Source organism: Phacochoerus africanus, chromosome 1 (assembly GCF_016906955.1).
Source record: "Phacochoerus africanus isolate WHEZ1 chromosome 1, ROS_Pafr_v1, whole genome shotgun sequence".
In the NCBI taxonomy this organism is placed as follows: domain Eukaryota; kingdom Metazoa; phylum Chordata; class Mammalia; order Artiodactyla; family Suidae; genus Phacochoerus; species Phacochoerus africanus.
The window spans coordinates 222,956,606-222,976,275 of record NC_062544.1 but is presented as its reverse complement, the minus strand read 5'-3'; positions in this window follow the sequence as shown (position 1 = coordinate 222,976,275).

Genomic DNA, 19,670 nt, shown 5'->3' with positions numbered 1-19,670 from the left:
ATGTAAAGTGCTTTCCTTAGCATCTAAACATAGTAAGCACTCTCTATTTAATGAAGAAATGTGAACATTTTTCTTGTTTAACACATACATATTGAACCCTCACTTGTTACAAGAACAGTGATTGGAAACAGAGATGTAACTGTAGACCCAATAAACCAATTCCCTGTCCTGATGGCACTTGCATTCTCTTTAGCACAGGATAAGATGGCAGAAAACAGAAATTATTCTTAGGAACAAAGAAGGAAGGAAACACATACCGAATTCACAACTTCACTTTCCTCAACAAACAATTGTGCTAATGCATGGGATAGCACTAATAGCTCAATAACCACCATTGGATAATGAGGCAAAACATTTATTGAGACTGGAAGTGTCAACACAGGCATAATCTACTAAGATGTTAATTGTTGATGGACATTTGCTGCTTCATAGAGATTCACCTTGTCACCCATACAAATGTCATCTGCTACAGCTTGCAAATTTCCATTCAGGCAGGGATTACTTCTAAACCAGGCTGCACAACTCGTTGTAGAGTAATTAATAAATATTCATGATGCTGATATTGCTGCCAATGATGACAAATCTTGTACATTAGAAAGAGTATTATAAAGATAAGGATATTAATCGTATAAGATAAAGGCATTCTAAAATTGGTTCCAATATCCCAGGAGCCTTTAAATACTATAGCATAGACACATGTATTTGGTACTTATACCTCTGGGAAATATGGAGTCATGCTCCAGCAAATATTTTTTATAAGTTTATAACTTAAATATTTATTTACAGATCATATATACTTTCAATACATAACACGGTTTCTATATAAGCACTTGGAATTGTTATTCTCCCACTCATGGCTGCACATTAAATCTAGATTTGATTTTCATTTTGGACTCTGCAAAATACTTTAGTTTAAATCTCTTTGTATTTACTATCATTGTTTTCCCCATCCAGATACACACACTTGTCCACACCAATATTTACTGGGCCATGGGCACACAGTGGTAAGGGTTACAGATAATGCCAACTTTCATCGATTTTTCAAACTCCTGGGAAAGACAACAAATAGGTAAACAACAGTGCATAAAGTAACTGCAAACTGAGGCTCTGTGAGAAACATTCAGGGTGTTGTGATAAAATTTGTCAGGAAAGGCCACTTCGAGGAATTAAATAATTAAGATCTGAGAAAGAAAAATAGATCCATTATGTGAAGAAATATGGGGAGAAAACCTGGATGGAAAAAAAAGATCCTGCACAAAAGCCTTAGGAAGAAAAAGAGGGTGAGGTGGAGAGAAGATGGAAAATGTACAAGCTGGTAGGATACAGTGGAGGACATAAAATGATGCTGGGATCTCTGCTACTCTTCCTGAAATCAGGGCTGCGATGATCATGGGCAGCAGGGAGGCTGGTACAGTACCTGCCCAGCCTTAGTGGAGCCAAACAGAGAACATCTTCTAAAAGACAAGTGCAATAGGTTGCTTCCCAAACAAGTCACTGAATAATTCAGAAAGGGATAGATCGGAGATTTGGAGGTTGTTTCCTACCAATTTTATTCATTTCAATTCACACTGTTCTCTGGGCTTGTTTAAAAACAGGAAATACATTGAGTACTTTGAATTTGAGAATTTCCAAAACACAAGTAAGTCAGTATTATGTTCACACCATCTTTTCTGATGCTTAAGATATTCTTACCAACTTGGTGCTAGGTAAACACAAAATTAGTTATTGATACTAATAAGCAAAACCCCAATAATGCATCTTTTTAAAAGACAGACTTTTTAAAATTAATTTTATGTAGCACATCTTAGAGAATGTGTGTTCAATAATAACAACAACAAAAGTTACGAATCCACAAATTTCTTTTACATAGACATTTTGGTGGGCAAAAAGCTTTTTGAGACCCCTGCTGACAGCAAGGGAGAATTGCATCCAGGTTGCTGTTAACTTACCAGAAACTGAAGACATCATTTTCCTCACTAATCTGGTCACCTTAAGCATATGCCATTTCTCAAATGCGGAAAATACATCATCACAAGATGAATCTATAAAGGTGAATTCTTAAAAGGTGGCAATTTTCTACATATAGCAAATTTTATTTTGCTTCAGGTTTCTAGGTCTCCAAAATAATTACATGTCTTACATAATATAAAATTACTATTTTGGTTTATTTTTAAAAACTATGAAAAACTGAACAACTCCTGAGAAACAGGCACCTGATGTGAGAACAAGAATATCCATAATTTTCAAAGATAGTGTAGTATTCTAACAAAGAATGGATAACAATGCTAATTGTATCTGAAAATAAATTCATTTCTCCAACAATTTTATTGAGGGTATATTCTCTGTGAGACACTATACTACATGTTAGGAATACAGTTGTTTATATCAGTCAAGTACTCTGCTTTCAAGAACTTACATTCTTTTGAGGGAAACAGACAAAAAATTATGTAAGATAATTTCAGACTGCAATGAGTGTACTAAACATTACAACACGAAAAGAAGATAGGCTGATAAGAAGGAAGCTATGGAGGCGGAGTGGATCAGGATTGTTTCACTGAAGAGTAAAATGTGGGGGAAGTCTATCTTCTGATTAAAAACAAACAAACAAAAGACTTGTAAGGATTTTAGGTAGAGCAACAAGTGAAAGATCTGGAAATTAAGACAAGAGATAATTAGGTAAATATAAAGATTATACATAATAGGAACCAAGTTGGCTCAGCCTCCATTAGATTTATAAATTGAATCTTTATATTATCCTCTTTTCAAGGCACTGAGATACAGTAAAAAACATCAGGACAAACAAATCTTGGGAATAGTCCTAAGGCTGCTTAGAGAAACCTCAGACAAATCTCTGAACCTCTCTTAGGTAGCAGCCTCATCTGTAAATTATTAAAAACTATACTCACTCAAAAGGTTTTCTTGATAATGAAAACTGATATAGTATGTAAAAAGCCTCAGCATAATAGGCACTCAGTAATTTTTCATCACTCTTTCCTCTGATGCAAGGTTCTCTGGGCCTCACTTGACTAATAAGTCTCAGCTTAGCTATGGGAGGCAATGAGAAACAGTGAGTAATAATAATCAAAGGGCAGGCAGGCAGGCACCTGGGTGTGAAGTTCGGTTAGTGAATATCCAAGGGCAAAGATGCCACTTTAGTTGTCTTCTTAAAACCTAGACCTAACACAGGGGCTGACATATAGTAGGGATAAATAATTGCTAAATAAAAATGAGATGCAGAAGTAACTCGCTGTAGGTAATCTACATAAGGTAGTGTATAGCCCTCAAGTCATGTGAAAAGGAGATGAGGACTTGATGACCTCAGAAGCTCCCAAACACCCTTGCAATCTATGAGACAATGACCTCATTGCTTAAATCTATGTTAGGGCTAGTCAGGTACAATCACAGATCCTTGAGAAATGCCTTTTTCTAACAGATATTTTATAATGGTTATAGGAGGCTCTGGATATCTTAGCATACCTACAGAAATATTTGTTCAGCACTTCCCAAAGTCTGGCTTATGATGACAAAGAAAAATCCTGACATATTTTTCATGAAAGTATTTTTTTCAGTGTAAAGGACTTCCCACTTTTGATGTTACCATATCAATTTTACTTTTGTGAAATCCATTCCCAAAGAAGTGTGAGAATTTATGGCACAGCTAATTAAATGAAGCATGGGTCCAAAGAGGGGGAAGCCTGGTCTGAGTTTCACAGGGGGAACAGGCTCAAAGATTAAGGGCACTTATAACTGGAATCTAATATCCAGCACAAATGAACATCTCCACAGAAAAGAAAATCATGGACTTGGAGAAGAGACTTGTGGCTGCCTGATGGGAGGGGGAGGGAGTGGGAGGGATCGGGAGCTTGGGCTTATCAGACACAATTTAGAAGAGATTTACAAGGAGATCCTGCTGAATAGCATTGAGAACTTTGTCTAGATACTCATGTTGCAACAGAAGAAAGGGTGGGGGAAAAAATGTAATTGTAATGTATACATGTAAGGATAACCTGACCCCCTTGCTGTACAGTAGGAAAAAAATAATAATAAATAATTAAAAAAAAGAGAGAAAGGGAGAACGATTGATGCAGAGGTTACATTATGAATAAAGGATCCAAAGCAAGATTGACCATGTAAAGACCTGGACATAGCAAAGCCAAAGCAAGATTGACCATGTAAAGACTTGGACATAGCAAAGCACCACCTCCCTCCCCCAGCCCCTTTAGAAGAAGTTGGGAGATGGTGAGCATTTGGATAACCACGAAGTTATGTCAGTCAAGAAAACAGACTAAGGCTGATGAAGACAAGAGAAGGAAAGACTTATTTCAAATTCTTACACTGTTGCTCAGTCTCTGACTACAATTCGCAAGATCAAAGTAGGATAAAAACAACACCACAAAAGTATCAGAGCAGAAAAAGATGTAAGGGGAAGGAGGTGAACACCCTGAGAATGTCTTGGCATAGAACTTCTCAGGATTCCTGGTGCTGTACTGATTCAGGTTCAGGTTGAACATGATACTTCTGCACTCCCCCAGTCCCATTACTATCCCCTCCTTCTTAAGGCATCTTGACTAGGTAAATGATAGAACCTTAAAATTTCTCTACCTTCCTTTTTTTTTTTCAATTGCATTCTGCATATGTCTTTCATGTAAGCTTACTAAGAAAACACTTATCCTCATTCATCCACAGATGAACTATTCAGCATCCTGCCTGAACTTATATAATCAGATTACACTACAATACTTTCTACCCACTGATAATATGGCTTAGCATTCATCAATCATTTTTGAATACTGTATATGCTGAGTGTTTATGTGTGTCCCCTTTTTATCCATTAGAACACAATCATCTTGAAGGCCCTGGCTTATATTTCTCACTCCAGCATAGTGTATTAAGTCTGGATTCAAATCCTAGCTCCCCTACTAACTACATGTATGAGTGTGGGAAGGGATTTAACATATTTGTGCCTCTGTTTCTTTTCCTGCAGGTGATAATAATATTGCTCTGCTTCAGGGAGTTTTCTTAAGACTAAATATTTAGAAGAGTGGCTGGTATTTAGGTAGTGATCAATAAATGTTAGCCATTGTTGTTGTGAGGGTGATGTTAAAATTACAGTCTTGGGAGCAAATTTCCTTGGGATTAACTTCCAGCTCCCATTTCAGCTGAGAGATTTTAAGCAAGTTACTTGACTTCTGTGTATCCCAGTTGCCTCAACTACAGAAATGAAGATGATTAACCTACTTCAAGGATTTTAGGGAGGTCTAGGAAAGAGAATCTATTTAAAAGCTCTTAGAAAATATTCACCATGTACAAAGGGCTCAAGTTACTATTGTAAACCAACACGGTTTTTACTTAAATCTTTTTACTTTCTGAGTGATGGATTTAGGTCAGTTCTCCATCACATATGTTTGAATTACTTCTTTTCTTCTTTCATTTTCTCTTTCCCATCTTCTTTCTTTCCCTCTGTGTCCTTATTTACTTCCTCTCTTTTCTTCTCCTCAGGTTTTGTTTTTATAATTTGAAATCAGTGTTCAAACCAGAGGCTCTTCAGAGAATAGCTTCTTCAAGAAAACAAAGGTACCTACCTTAAGCCAAGAAAGAAAACTGATTTCAAAAGAAAGTACAAGTCCTGTGATACTTTTCTGAAAAAGGCAGCATATGTAGCTATTTGTCCTGAGATAACTCTGCCCTATCAAAATTGAATCAGAAAGTTGCCAGGGACTTGAAGCAGCATGTCTGCCCTATGCCCCCATGAAAATGCTAAAACTGCATTCTTCTGTAAAAGGAGGGACATTCCATTATTGAGTTGTTTGGGGTTCTCATAAAACTCCTAGTGGTTAATTATGTGATATACTGAGGATTAGAAAAATGAGTAAAATCATTTGCTGAATGTGAAACACATGACAGTAAGAAAGACAGGGATACATGTATCTAATGTTTTTAAAATAGAATTCTAAAGCTAGGATTGATGCCCTCATAGAGGGAGAGAAGGACCAAAGATGGAAACTACGAGAAGAGAGAGCATAGGTCTCAGGGAGAAAGACTTTTCTAATGGATTCATCCAAAGAACACATGGAAAGTATCTTGGGAATGAGGGAGGTATCCCAACACAGGATGGATGATCACTAGATGAAGATGTCACACAGGGCTCAACAAGACTTAAATTTGAGTTCAGATGACCTCTGAGCCTCACAAATAATTTATTTGTGACAGTAAATCATGATAATAAATCTTAATCCCAAAGTAGTCAAATGACTGAAGAAATTCCGAATGGTGGATTTTTCTTTTCTTTTTAGCAATCTAAGTTATTCCTTTATTTTGCTACTTCCTTTTATACATATGGCCCAGCTTGGATATGCAAAAGTAATTTAAAATTCTAGCCTTCCTAATTTGAAATTCTACAAGTCCAAAAGAGTAACCAGATTATGAAAACACTTGATTAATTGTGCAAACCAGCAGTTAAATATTATAGTTTAAAGACTCAAGTCAAATTTTTTTTTCCTTCAGGAAGAAATATGAATGTTAAAAATGTGGTGCCTCATGGAAGCAAAGCTCCATAATTAATCTATAGAACCATCACCGCTGTCAGAAGCAGAAAGGCCCCAGAGGAACTACTTTTCCTATAGAACAATGGCAGTGTTAGTGCTAAAGGTGATGATAAGAAAGACCCTGAAAGGTATGTGAGAATCTCCTTTAGAATCCTGCTTGGATCCTCATTCCAAGAGTATTTCTTCAGCACTTACTACTGACCAGAGAATAATCTGAGTGATTTCTGTGAATTAATTTCTTAACCACTATAAGAAGGAAGTAAAGTGATTTTTCTCAAAGTTGCTGAATTGGTAAGCAGAGGAGCAGGATATGAATGAGGGCCATTTGACCGTGGTGTACAAGTACCTGTCAACCTAGACTATTATCTTCTTCAGCCTAACGTGAAGTATGCAAAAAAAGTATTCTCCTCTGAGGATCAGATCCAATATCTGCTATCTGCTCCTTGAGCAGTCATTTGTTCATTGCGTAAATTTGAGTTGCCCTGGCCAGACAGCACCTGGAAAATTCGGTTCAATTCTCCATCTCGACTTGAAAGATACTGACTAACTGGAAAATACACAACAAATGTTATTAGTGAAGATTAAAGAAAACATGTAATCCTTCAATAAAATCTCAGGTGTTAATCACTTAAACAGTAGGGGAAAATCCATTGCATGTATATCTGTTTGTGTGTAATGAATCCTTCAAAAAAACTATGTTCAGATCACTGTATTTGTTTTACAGATGATGTTTCCATATGCAATCACTTTTTCATCATACCACTTCATAAGAACACAGGACCATTGAGAATGTCTTTCTCTTCCAATCCTGAAAAGTACCACACAGCAAACTTCTGCAGATCTAGGTAGACCATTTCTACACATGATTCTATGTGTGGTTTCTATGGACTTCCTTCAGTCTCTAATAGGAGAGAAAATGATAAAACCCAGCAAAGTAACTGATATGAGTACACTACCAGACAGTTCTACAAATGTATTTACCTTATTTTATTGAAGTTTTTCAGTTATTTTCAGTCTTAAAACTATGAAAAAACATCCACCCATCTATATTACTATACTTTAATTCTGCTATGCTTCCTCCCAGACCTTGACCTCTAGAAATCCAGCAGAACTGAGAAAAATAAACCCATTTTGGAAAAGATAGCATAATGTAATGGCAAGACACATCCCTGGCTCATGACACATTTTGCTGAAAACAATCAATACAGGTTGCCTGAGGCAGACAATTTCATCATACATATACTTTCTGAAAGTAGATCATTATTACCAGAGCCCTTCTTCCTTACTCAAAAAGACAGAAAGTATGAGAGAAATGATATACACAGCATTGGCCGCAGGGGAAATTATGTAGTAGGCAAATTGCCTCCCACCTCATTGTATAGTCTTATTTTTCCCTTCCCTTTCCCAAAGAAGGACCCTTGCCTCTGAAACTTCCTTAGATACCCAGGACCTGTTTGACCTCACTCTCCATGACCTGACCAAAATCCACTGGGAGAAATGACTTTATAAATTCATTTCAACAAATGTGTAAAATAAATAGCACAGGTTTTAAGGTGTATCAAAGCCTTGTACCAAAATGATGTAGTTCGGAGGGGTGTAAACATTAACTGAAAAATAGTATTTTGTGGCAGCAGATCTTATGAATCCAAATTCAGTCTATTTGAAGGTTTCCGCATAGAAAATATAATCAAAAGACAGGAGACAATGAGGATTTATAAATTCTATCAGCTTATACTGAAAACAGGAATATTTTTCACATCGTCTTGGCTACTCTGCTATCCTGGGCTGTCAGAGATGAGAGACAGGTGGAGTGAAACCATAAAATATTGGGGATGGACCCAAATTACAGATACGTCTTAGCACAGATCTGACCTACACTGAATTACAGGATTTAATAAATAGTGCCATACAGCTGCACTGTGGAAGCTTGCTCAGCATTATCAAATGGTCAGTAATTACATAAAATCCAGTGCCTGTTGTCATCACTGCCCTGGATACTTGGACCTAGGCTCTGCCACAGAGCTATTCCGCAAAGAATACATGCTAGTCAAGCTGGGAGACAACACAGAAAACAACTCCTGAAATGCACACGTTCCCACAGCAGCATCACTTACCACCAGAGTAGCCACAACTATAATAAGGATATTCTATGCAATGCTGCATAAGGAATAGTTTTCAAGGTGGATAAGATGTGGCCTTGGAGTCACACAGGTGCACTCCCACTCTCTAGCTGTACATGTAGACTTGCAGTGTCACTTCTCTGTCTGTTGGTTTCTTCAATTATGAAATGGAAAAACAAAAGTTTTTATTTTTGGTCAAAGTTAAATGAGATAGGTGATTATGTTACCTGAGATAGAGAGCTTATAGGGAGGTTAAAAATGACAGTGAGCTGATAATAAAAATGGTATCAACAAAGTAGGGGAGTCCAGAATAAGGAAATTTCAAAAACAACCTTCAACGCCAACCATATTCTGATAAAATTTATTTTTTTTTTAAAAAAATCACTCGGTCCTGTGATGAATATTCATATTAGTTTAGAACTTACACTCAGATAAGAAATATTTTGGACAAACAATTCAAATTTCCTATGATTAAGCTTCCCATCTAAAAAATGAGATCAGTAACAGTACCTAGCTCACACACTTGTTGTGAAGATTAAATGAATTAACACATGTAAAAAACTTAGAATGGTCCTTGACATGAAGGAAACAAGAGATAAATATTAGCTATTTTTTATTACTATCTTTGCCAACGGTAGACATAAGAACATGGCAAAAATATGGATCTGAATCTTGATAAGTCATAGCTTTCTAGAAGAATGAGGAGAACTGAATGCTGGAAAGGCCTCATCACTTTCATTTGGACACATCTTTATTTTTTTTCCCATTCATTGGTTCACTTGCCCGCTGTCAATTACAGGAGTCCAGCTGAGATTCTAGTAGCCATAACCCAGAAGTTGCTTCATTAGGACAGAGAAGGTTTGGTCATTACTAAATCACAATGGAAATGTTTCCTACTGAGGACCTATGACTCAAACTAATAATACAACCCTCGTTACTTGGGATAATACTATGGCAAGGAAAATTGTCTATTGGGTGGTGGTCTGCATCTGCCTGGAAATGTAAAGACACAAGAAAGGCAGTGTCTAAAAGAAGCTATGGCATTGATAGTCTAGGCTCAGAGCACCGTTACTATCACAACCACCATCATCATTATCACCATAATCTTCTTCATATTAGCTACCATTTATGGATTATCTATGAACTTGTGTTCTTCACATACTCACCTTGACTCCAAAAAGTAACTACATTTATACCCATTTAATCTATCTTAGTATTTGTTTTTTTTTCCCTAAAAACAGAAGTACTTTGGGCCTTTCCACTTCTGAAATTAAAAGCTACATAATGCACAGTAATACTTCCATCCTACATTTTGCAAGGTTCATTTTGACACACAATAGTAAACCGCTGAACAAGGCACTCAATTAACAATGGAGCAAAATGAAATGTTTAGTTGATAATAATGTATCACAGAGGGCCAATTCCAACAGTGACCTTCAAGTAAAGCTGTTCAGTCTTTTCCTGTAAGACCATTCCATTATGCTTTGTAATTAATAATTTCACACATGGATATTGACGACAGGATTCAAACAGGGAATCAGTAGCCCCTCAGAAAATCTGTCCCCATCAAGTGAGCAGAGGGGATGTCTCGCTGAGCTCCATCAGCTAGGATAATTGTTATGAATAAGGAGGTGTGTCACTTCCCTGCAGAGGTAGGGGTGCCTGTACCCAAATTACACACAAGCTGTACACAGTTCAGTTCACTGGAACATCGGAAATACCCTCGGTAAATGAAAATAGCTACATTCAACATGGCTGATGCTCTCAATGCAGAAAATGAAAACTGAATTTGAAAACATGAGAAGGAACTGAAGAATTGATAGATGTGAGAAGCCAAGAATATGGACAATCCCAGGCCAGAGGCCAAGAAGAGTCACTGCCAATTTTCGAGGAGCAGTCACTGTTCAAATATTTAATAATTCCCACATATTCTTTTCCCTCTTTTTACTATTTATCTTCCATCTTGCCAACTAAATCCTAATCCACACTGCGCTGCTAAGAATTCATTTTCTTCATGTCTAAAGCTTCAACCTCCAAGTAGGTTTGGATAAAGCAATGGGAAAGAAGCCATGAATTTTAATATTTTATACCTAGAATACACCAAAAATCATGCCAATTCCATACTCTTGAGACTATCTTTTAAGAGGGAAAGGAACAAAAAATGAAGTAATGACAATATAGAAGTGTTTTTCAAATGATAAAAGAGATACATACCTGAAGATTCTATCAAAAAATTTTAATGTAAAGCAAATAAAGAAAAGTTCATTAGATAAGAATGTCCTTTAATGGAAATCCATTACAGATAGTACTAGAAAGGGAATAACATTCCCCTCAGTACTTCTCTGCAGAAGACAGATTTGAATAGAGTTCACTTACCTTAAAAGAAAGGTACAACTAAGCATTATACGGAGATAGAGAAATGACCATTTAAATACTTCTTAATCCTAGATTATTCATTAGTTATTTAATACTTCTGGGTTAAGACGCACGATCAAACAGAGGTGGTGGAAGACAGTGAGGTATCACTTTGTGGAATATTCAGTGGAGATAGCCATCGTGTGCAGAGGTAATTCGGTAACCACAGTTCTGTTGCAAAACTGGATTTCACTTACCTAGAAAATATGAAAAGAAGAGAAGGAGAAAAAAATGTTTAACAGAAATCTTTGAAATCTGAAGGCTGTGTTTGCTTCTTGCCAACCTTTTCCTCCTTTTTCATAGTCTCTTCACTTTTTAGGAAAACGCCTCATCAGCATCTTAGTAGTGATATCAATGATTACATGAACACAGCAGAGAAGATGATGCCTATCTTTGGCAAAGGACAACAAAGATCCACCTCCTCCGCTTATTTTGCTCTGCAGTTATCTCAGGTGGGAGAAGTGAGAGACTAATTTTTTTTTTTTCTCAGAATGGAAAGGCATGGACCAGTACTCTTTGGTTTAGAGACACACCTGCTCATTGGGAGTTTCCTCCAATCTCATTCTGCCTTGCTTCAGAACCTTTGCACATGACCGCCCTTCTTTCACCTTTTCTCTACCACACTCCATCCTGCCATTCAGTCCTGCTATGTACACAGTTCTCTCTGGCTGTCCAATCTTGAGGGTTCTGTTTAGAAATAGTATCCTTTAAGGAGCATGTATACATCTTTTAAGCCCAAGAAAAGTGCTTCTTCTCTGTGCCTAGCTACCTGTGTTTATGGATGAAGCAGGACTGCCCTATAGCTAATCGTTCACTTGTGTGCACCTGATAAAACATGAGCTTCTGGAAAGTAGAGTCTGTAGTAGATTCTGTACTGGATTCCTTGTATTTTTTCTTGGTGAACACACCATGATCTGGGATAAGGCAAATTTCAGTAAATATCAGAGAATTAAGCAATGAGCTAAATAATAAGTAAAGGGAATCCAGCACAAAGCAAAAGAAAGTTAGAGGGAGCTGACTGCCTCAGGAGACTCTAGCATCTGTGATTTATATGAGAGACCTAAAGGTGTTACCCTGTTTCCTTCTTGTTCAACTCTAGGTTAAGAAAATAATCACAAATAAACATACAAGCTGTAGGGTAGAACACTGAGTATTTAAGTATTTAAAGGACAAAACATGGTACTTGGTAGTAGGTTCACTTGAGGATCCAAAGGAAGCAAAAACCTCTGAGTGACTCCACCTGAAAGTGTCCATTTCATGTGCCTGTCTGTGACCTTATACAAACAGCCTTACTTTCTAACCCTTACTTTACTCAAATGGAAATGGAAATGACCATTTTTGGCCTGCCTATATTAACACTTTTTAAATTTTGTATTTTGAAATAATTATAGGAACACAGGAAACTACAAATTCTCAACAAAATTTTAGCCAACTGAATCCAACAATATAGAAAAAAGATCATATACCACGACCAGGTGGGATTCATCCCAGGTTCACAAGGATGGTTCAACATAGGCAAATCAATCAGTGTCATACACCACATTAACAAAGGAAAAGTCAAAAACCACATGATCATCTCAATAGATGCAGAAAAAGCATTTGACAAAGTCTAACATCCATTTGTGATTAAAACTCTTAGAAAAGTGGGTATAGAGGGAACATACCTTAACATAATTAAAGCCATTTATGACAAACCCACAGCAAATACAATACTCAATGGAGAAAAGCTGGAAGCCTTCCTACTAAAATCTGGAACAAGACAAGGATGCCCACTCTCACCACTGTTATTCAACATAGTAATGGAAGTCCAAGCCACAGCAATCAGAAAAAAACGAAGAAATAAAAAGAGAAGGAAGAAATAGGAAGAGAAGAGGTAAAACTGTCACTGTATGCAGATGACATGATACTATATATAGAAAACCCTAAGGACTCAACCCAAAAACTACTTGAACTGATCAACAAATTCAGGAAAGTAGCAAGATATAAGATTAACATTCAGAAATCAGTCACATTTCTGTATGCTAACAATGAAATATTAGAAAATGAATACAAAAATACAATATCCTTTAAAATTGCACAACAAAAAATCAAATACCTGGAAATATACCTGACCAAGGAGGCAAAAGACTTATATACTAAGAACTATAAAACATTAATCAAGGAAATTAAAGAAGATGTAAAGAAATGGAAACATATTTCATGCTCCTGGGTTGGAAAATTAATTTTGTAAAAATGGCCATACCACTCAAAACAATCTACAGATTCAATGCAATCCCTATCAAATTACCCACGACATTTTTCACAGAACTAGAACAAACAATCCAAACATTTATATGGAACCACAAAAGACCCAGAATCGCCAAAGCAATCCTGAGTAAGAACAAAAACCAACCAGGAGGCATAACTCGCCCAGACTTCAGGCAATATTACAAAATCACAGTCATCAAGACAGTGTGGTACTGGTACCAAAATAGACAGACAGACCAATGGAACAGAATAGAGAACCCAGAAACAAACCCAGACACCTATGGTCAATTAATCTTTGACAAAGGAGGCAAGAACATAAAATGGAAAAAAGACTGTCTTTTCAGCAAGTATTGCTGGAAAACCTGGACAGCAGCATGTAAATCAATGAAACTAGAACATACCCTAACAGCATGCACAAAAATAAACTTAAAATGGCTTAAAGGCTAAAACATAAGACAAGACACCATTGAACTCCTGGAAGAGAACATAGGCAAAACATTCTCTGACATCAACCTTATAAATGTTTTCTCAGGTCAGTCTCCCAAAGCAACAGAAATAAAAACAAAAGTAAACCAATGGGACCTAATCAAGCTGACAAGATTTTGTGCAGAAAAGGAAACCAAAAAGAAAACAAAAAGACAACTTACAGAATGGGAGAAAATAGTTTCAAATGATGTAACTGATAAGGGCTTTATCTCTAAAATATACAAACAACATATAACTCAACAGGAAAAAGTCAACAACCCAATGGAAAAATGGGCAAAAGGCTTGAATAGACATTTCTCCAAGAAAGATATACAGACGGCCAGCAAGCACATGAAAAAATGCTCAACATCCCTGATTATTAGAGGAATGCAAATCAAAACTACCATGAGATACCACCTCACACCAGTCAGAATGACCATCATTAATAAGTCCACAAATAACAAATGCTGAAGGGGGTGTGGAGAAAAGGAAACCCTCCTGCACTGTTGGTGGGAATGTAAGCTGGTACAACCACTATGGAGAACAGTAGGGAGGTACTTTAGAAAACTACACATAGAACTACCATATGACCCAGCAATCTCATTCTTGGGTATATATCTGGGCAAAACTTTCCTTAAAAAAGACACATACACCCGCATGTTCATTGCAGCACTAATTACAATAGCCAAGACATGGAAACAAGCCAATGTCCATTGAGAGATGATTGGATTAGGAAGATGTGGTATACATACACAAAGGAATACTACTCAGCCATAAAAAAGAATGCAATAATGCCATTTGCAGAAACATGGATGGAACTAGAGACTCTCATCCTGAGTGAAGTAAGTCAGAAAGAGAAAGACAAATACCATATGATATCACTTATATCTGGAATCTAATATGGGCACAAATGAACCTTTCCACGGAAAAGAAAATCACGGACTTGGAGAACAGACTTGAGGTTGCCAAACAGGAGGGAGTGGGATGGATGGGGACCTTGGGGTTAATATATGCAGACTATTGCCTTTGGAATGGATTAGCAATGAGATCCTGCTGTGTAGCACTGGGAACTATGTCTAGTCACTTATGATGGTGCATGATAATGTGAGAAAAAAAAGAATGCGTACATGTATGTGTAACTGGATCACCATGCTGTACAGTAGAAAAAAATAATGTATTGTGGGAAAAAAAAAAAGAAACTACAAATTAGTACATAGAGCTCATCAATCTTTCTCCCAAATTCCTCCACCAATGGCACCATATATAACTGCAGTAGAAATCAACAACAGGAAATAACATCATTTGTTCAGAGGTGAGATGGAAATAAATATCTAATTTATTGTATACTTTTTTAAGGTTAATCATTCCTTACTCAAAAATTATTTAAGTTTTACTCTATGCTAGGTATTGTACTGTTAACTTGAGATACATTTATGATCAAAAGAATCTGTTCCATGTCATAATATCATTTATATTGAGAGGGAGAACACAGAAAAATGAGATGATTAAAATCTTGTAAAGTTAAATTTGCATAAGAATCTAAAAAAAGGAATATCTAATTCCTACCAGAAAGAAGGATGCTATATTCAGATATGGCGTCTCAAGGTGAATTTTCCAGTCTAGACTCATTTCAAATGATGAGTTGAAATTGTGCAGGTAAAGAATCAGAGGAAATAAATGCACGTGGAATGAAGAATACGAGTAAAAAAGGCAAAAAGAAAGAAAAAAATGGACTATTTTAGTTTGTACCATGACCATATCTGTAGGATGGCAATTTTATCTGATTCAAAATAATAATCCTATTGAGTGTATGAGTGTTGTAGTGAAGAAATAAACCTAGAAAGAAGGAAGTTCTGGATAAAATAGGGCTTGGAAGGCCTGGATAAGGATTTTTGAATTTATTGTAAGAGTAATTAGGACACAGGGATATATTTTAAACAGGAAAACCTTATAACCAAATAAGCCTATCCTGAATGCTCACAGAAAAATAGATATGCTGGGGTAAATGCAGAAGTGGAGAAGGGAGAACTGTTCAAGGTTGTAGCATTAATGTAGGCAAGGCATTCCAGCAAGTCTGGGCAAGGAAGTGGACAAGGATAGAGAGAAGTGGGAGAACTGTTTCAATGGCAGAACTGATTTAATTTGGAGATATGCTGTATATAGATGTAAAATGGAAGTTGTAATAAATGTGTTGCCCATGTTTCTAGCTTGATCAATACATGATGTTATTAATCAGTTCAAGTGGAGGAGCAGCTTTAGGTGAGCAATGATAGTGAAAGTACTTTGTAAACTTTAAAGGGCTACAAAATACATTTCACTGGGGGTTGGTTCCAGGACCCCTGTAGATACCAAAATCCATGGATGCTTGCGTAATTTACATAAAATGGCACAATATTTGCATATAGCCCATGCATATTCTCTCATATACTTTAAATCATCTCTAGATTACTTATAACACCTAATACAATGTAAATGCTACATAAATAATAGTAAATACAATGTGAAGGCTATATAAATAGTTGCCAGTATATGGCAAATTCAAGTCTTGGAAGTTTCTGGAATTTTTCCAAGTATTTTCTATTTGTAGTTGGTTGAATCCATAAATCTGGAACTCATGGATCTGGAGGGCCTACTGTGTTTTCCTATATGTACAGTATGTATAATACATGCAAGTACAATTCTCAAAAGGATCAGAAAAAAGTGGCCTACTTTTAGAAAGCTATGTCACTGCATAGCTCCTACACAGCGTATCATAATTGGTTTGTGGTGCCATTTAGTAATGCCAAGATAATTCATTAAGAGAATCAAGAACAAGCAGGTGTTTCCATTAGAGCATGCTCTAATAAATGCGTACACACACACACACACACACACACACACACACACACTCAGGCCAACCTAGGGCAGGATTAAGCTTGCTGAAGCACCCAAAGAATCCATTCAAGAAAAATGTAGTAGAGAGGCATTCTTTGTTCAAGAATGGAAACTAATACAAAATAGAAAAGAAAAATTGCCCAGGAGATTGGTAATTAAATAGGCCATCATGCTTATTACTTCTTGGTATAACATTTAAATAAATAACAATCAACAGACCATACACTCTGCCATTGTTTGGCAACTTAAATAAAATTAGGGATGTCATAAGTCTTAAGGAGCCAGAGATCAATTAGACTATTGTTTTTCATTAAATGATTTGTCATTTGTGTACTGTCTGATTCCACCTACTTAATTATGTGTTGCTTGAGACTTGGGGACATATCTTGCTTATCTGTGAATTCCCCATGAGGCATATCAGACTGCCTTGAACGTTACAGGCATTCACGAATATTGTTGAATTTTAGGAATTTCATTAGAAATGAAATGCACTCAATTTTGCAAAATGATTTCTTTCCAACTTAATAGTATTGGCAGTGATTACTTTAAGAGGGTCCGAGTGTTGGTAAGGTACATTGTCAACTTTTCATGAAGACGCCATTTCTCTTAAATTGACAAGAGGTAATTTATCAGAGGAAAGAAAGGAGTTACTTTGCATAAATTCCAGGAAATGAATTTCTTTGAAGTAACAGGCTTATGAGTGTTACTAATTCATAAACTATGTCTAACAACAAATCTCGAAAATATTCACACAACTGTTATTTCTGTAAGGTTTTTTTTTTTTTTTTGTATTTTTAGAGCCTCACCCACAGCATACGGAGGTTCCCAGGCTACGGGTTGAATCAGAGCTACAGCTGCCAGACCACGCCAGAACCACAGCAATGCCAGATCTGAGCCGAGTCTGAGAGCTACACCACAGCTCACGGCAATGCCGGATCCTTCAACCCACTGAGCGAGGCCAGGGATGGAACTTGCCACTTCATGGTTCCTAGTCGGATTTGTTTCTGCTGCACAACAACAGGAACTCCCTGTAAGTTTCTCTTAAGCGTCTTTTGTCAATCCCCTTTTAACTCATAGCAAAGTGTTCAACGAGATAGATTTTGGGGAGGAAGACAAGGAGGAAATATCAGCCAGCAATACAACATTATTATAACAACTATTAACTTTAATTATCATTGGTGAGTAACCCTTCTATTCCTCACTTGACCTAACAGATGATATTCATGACCCCACCCCATCTTAGCCCAGGGTGATTTTAAAGGCCCTCAAAAGTCTACCTCTCTCTTGGGCATAGGGCATTTCCAATGATTTCTCATCAGTAGAGACTAAGTAATCTATATGATTCTTGTCTCATTCCAACCTCTGCTTCATAGCTGACTGATTTTCTGCGACGGCATTACTGAAACCGAAAGGCAAGAGCTGGAGAAGCTATGCAGAGGATCACAGCCCTGCAATTCAAGTAGACATGGCACTGACCTGTTGGTGCTGAAGGTGTTTGGAAAGAGATTAACAGCAACATAGCATGGGCATAGTATCTAGTAAACTTACTACGGCCTGTGTTTTGTCTTGTTTGGCAAAATGTGTTTTATATCCTGATGAAATATTGAACTTCCCCTGATCTTTGAACAAATTGCAATCTGTTTTTATGGAAAGTTTAGAGTTAGATATTCAGCACTACAATTCTTTGCTTTTTTTTTGGTGGGGGGAGAGAACACCTGAGGTGCCCACCAATATCCTTCACACCAGGAAGTCAGTGGACCCCGACCCAGAAAAGCACTCTCAAAGGTGGGTTGGGGAGTGCATCCTAGCCAAGCTTTTTTAAAGTTCACAAACTGTCTGGATGAAAAACTTGGAAACAAACACAACTGGACTGGGGGAAACTGTGATGGATGCAAGTTAATCTACCCCACGTCTTCAGAGAATGTCCCTGTTGCCACTGCTTAATGTTGTATATGGGGTTTTATAATGATAAGAAGGGAAGAACTATGAGGAAATGCTGTGTGAAGAGAGCTAAGCTTATACAACTTTTATAGAAAACTTATTGAGTTGGGATTGACTGTTACCAAGCTGCTTCCTCCTGAGGTACTAGCAGGCATTATAGGTCCAGCACCCTCTTTGCAAATTTTATAAGCAAGTTTTGCAAGTTTACGAGAGAGCTGCCTCAATTAACCTGGTGGCTTTAGAGAGGCTAACACATTTAGAGATGAGGGTGGTGTCCCAGCTCTAGAAACACCTGATGTCTGTGTTATTCAAAATGGTTCTGTAGAGAAGCACCCGTGACTCAGTGCTTAAAAGAAGCTACTTTTGTCTTATCCATTTTGTTTACACATTAATATTTTTCACTTGAGCAACCCAAGAAGAAAGCAAAATTCTGAGGCTGAAAGTTGTAACTAGTTTTCAACCTTGCGAGGCAACAGGAAGGTCGTACAATGATCTCTCTGTCATTAGGTTCGATTCTCTGACAGCAAGAAAGAGAACCCCTTTCTTAAGATTAGTCTGGAGCTCTTATCAAGTGGTCTCATATCTAAAGGGAGAAAAAGCCAGTTATAGCAGGAATGGGAAGTGTTTACTAGTGTTTACTCTTTCCTATCAGGCAGTATCCCACCAGACAGGTCATTTTGTGTGAACACTTATTTGCTATAGCAATAAAAAGTCAGCTGACCAAAGGAAGTAGCTTTTAGGGCCAGATGACTGGTTGTTGCTGATTGGTCTTCTGAAAAGGTTTTGGTGGGAATGATTACCCCTTCTTTTATCTAGAATGGTACATTAAAGTCCTGCTGAGTTCGAAGAGGTTTAAACAGAAAGTCGATGCCCCTAAAAGTCCCATGCAAAATAATCAACACTGTCAACAATGAAAGATGGGAGGCTTCAATCTAAAGCTATAGCTACGGGAGAGGCTCCAAGTTATTTCTGGAACTACATCTATTTGAGATGGGAAATCACTCTTGGTAAAACAGTGTAACTCAGAATGGACATCTACAGCCCAAAGACATTCACTAGAATA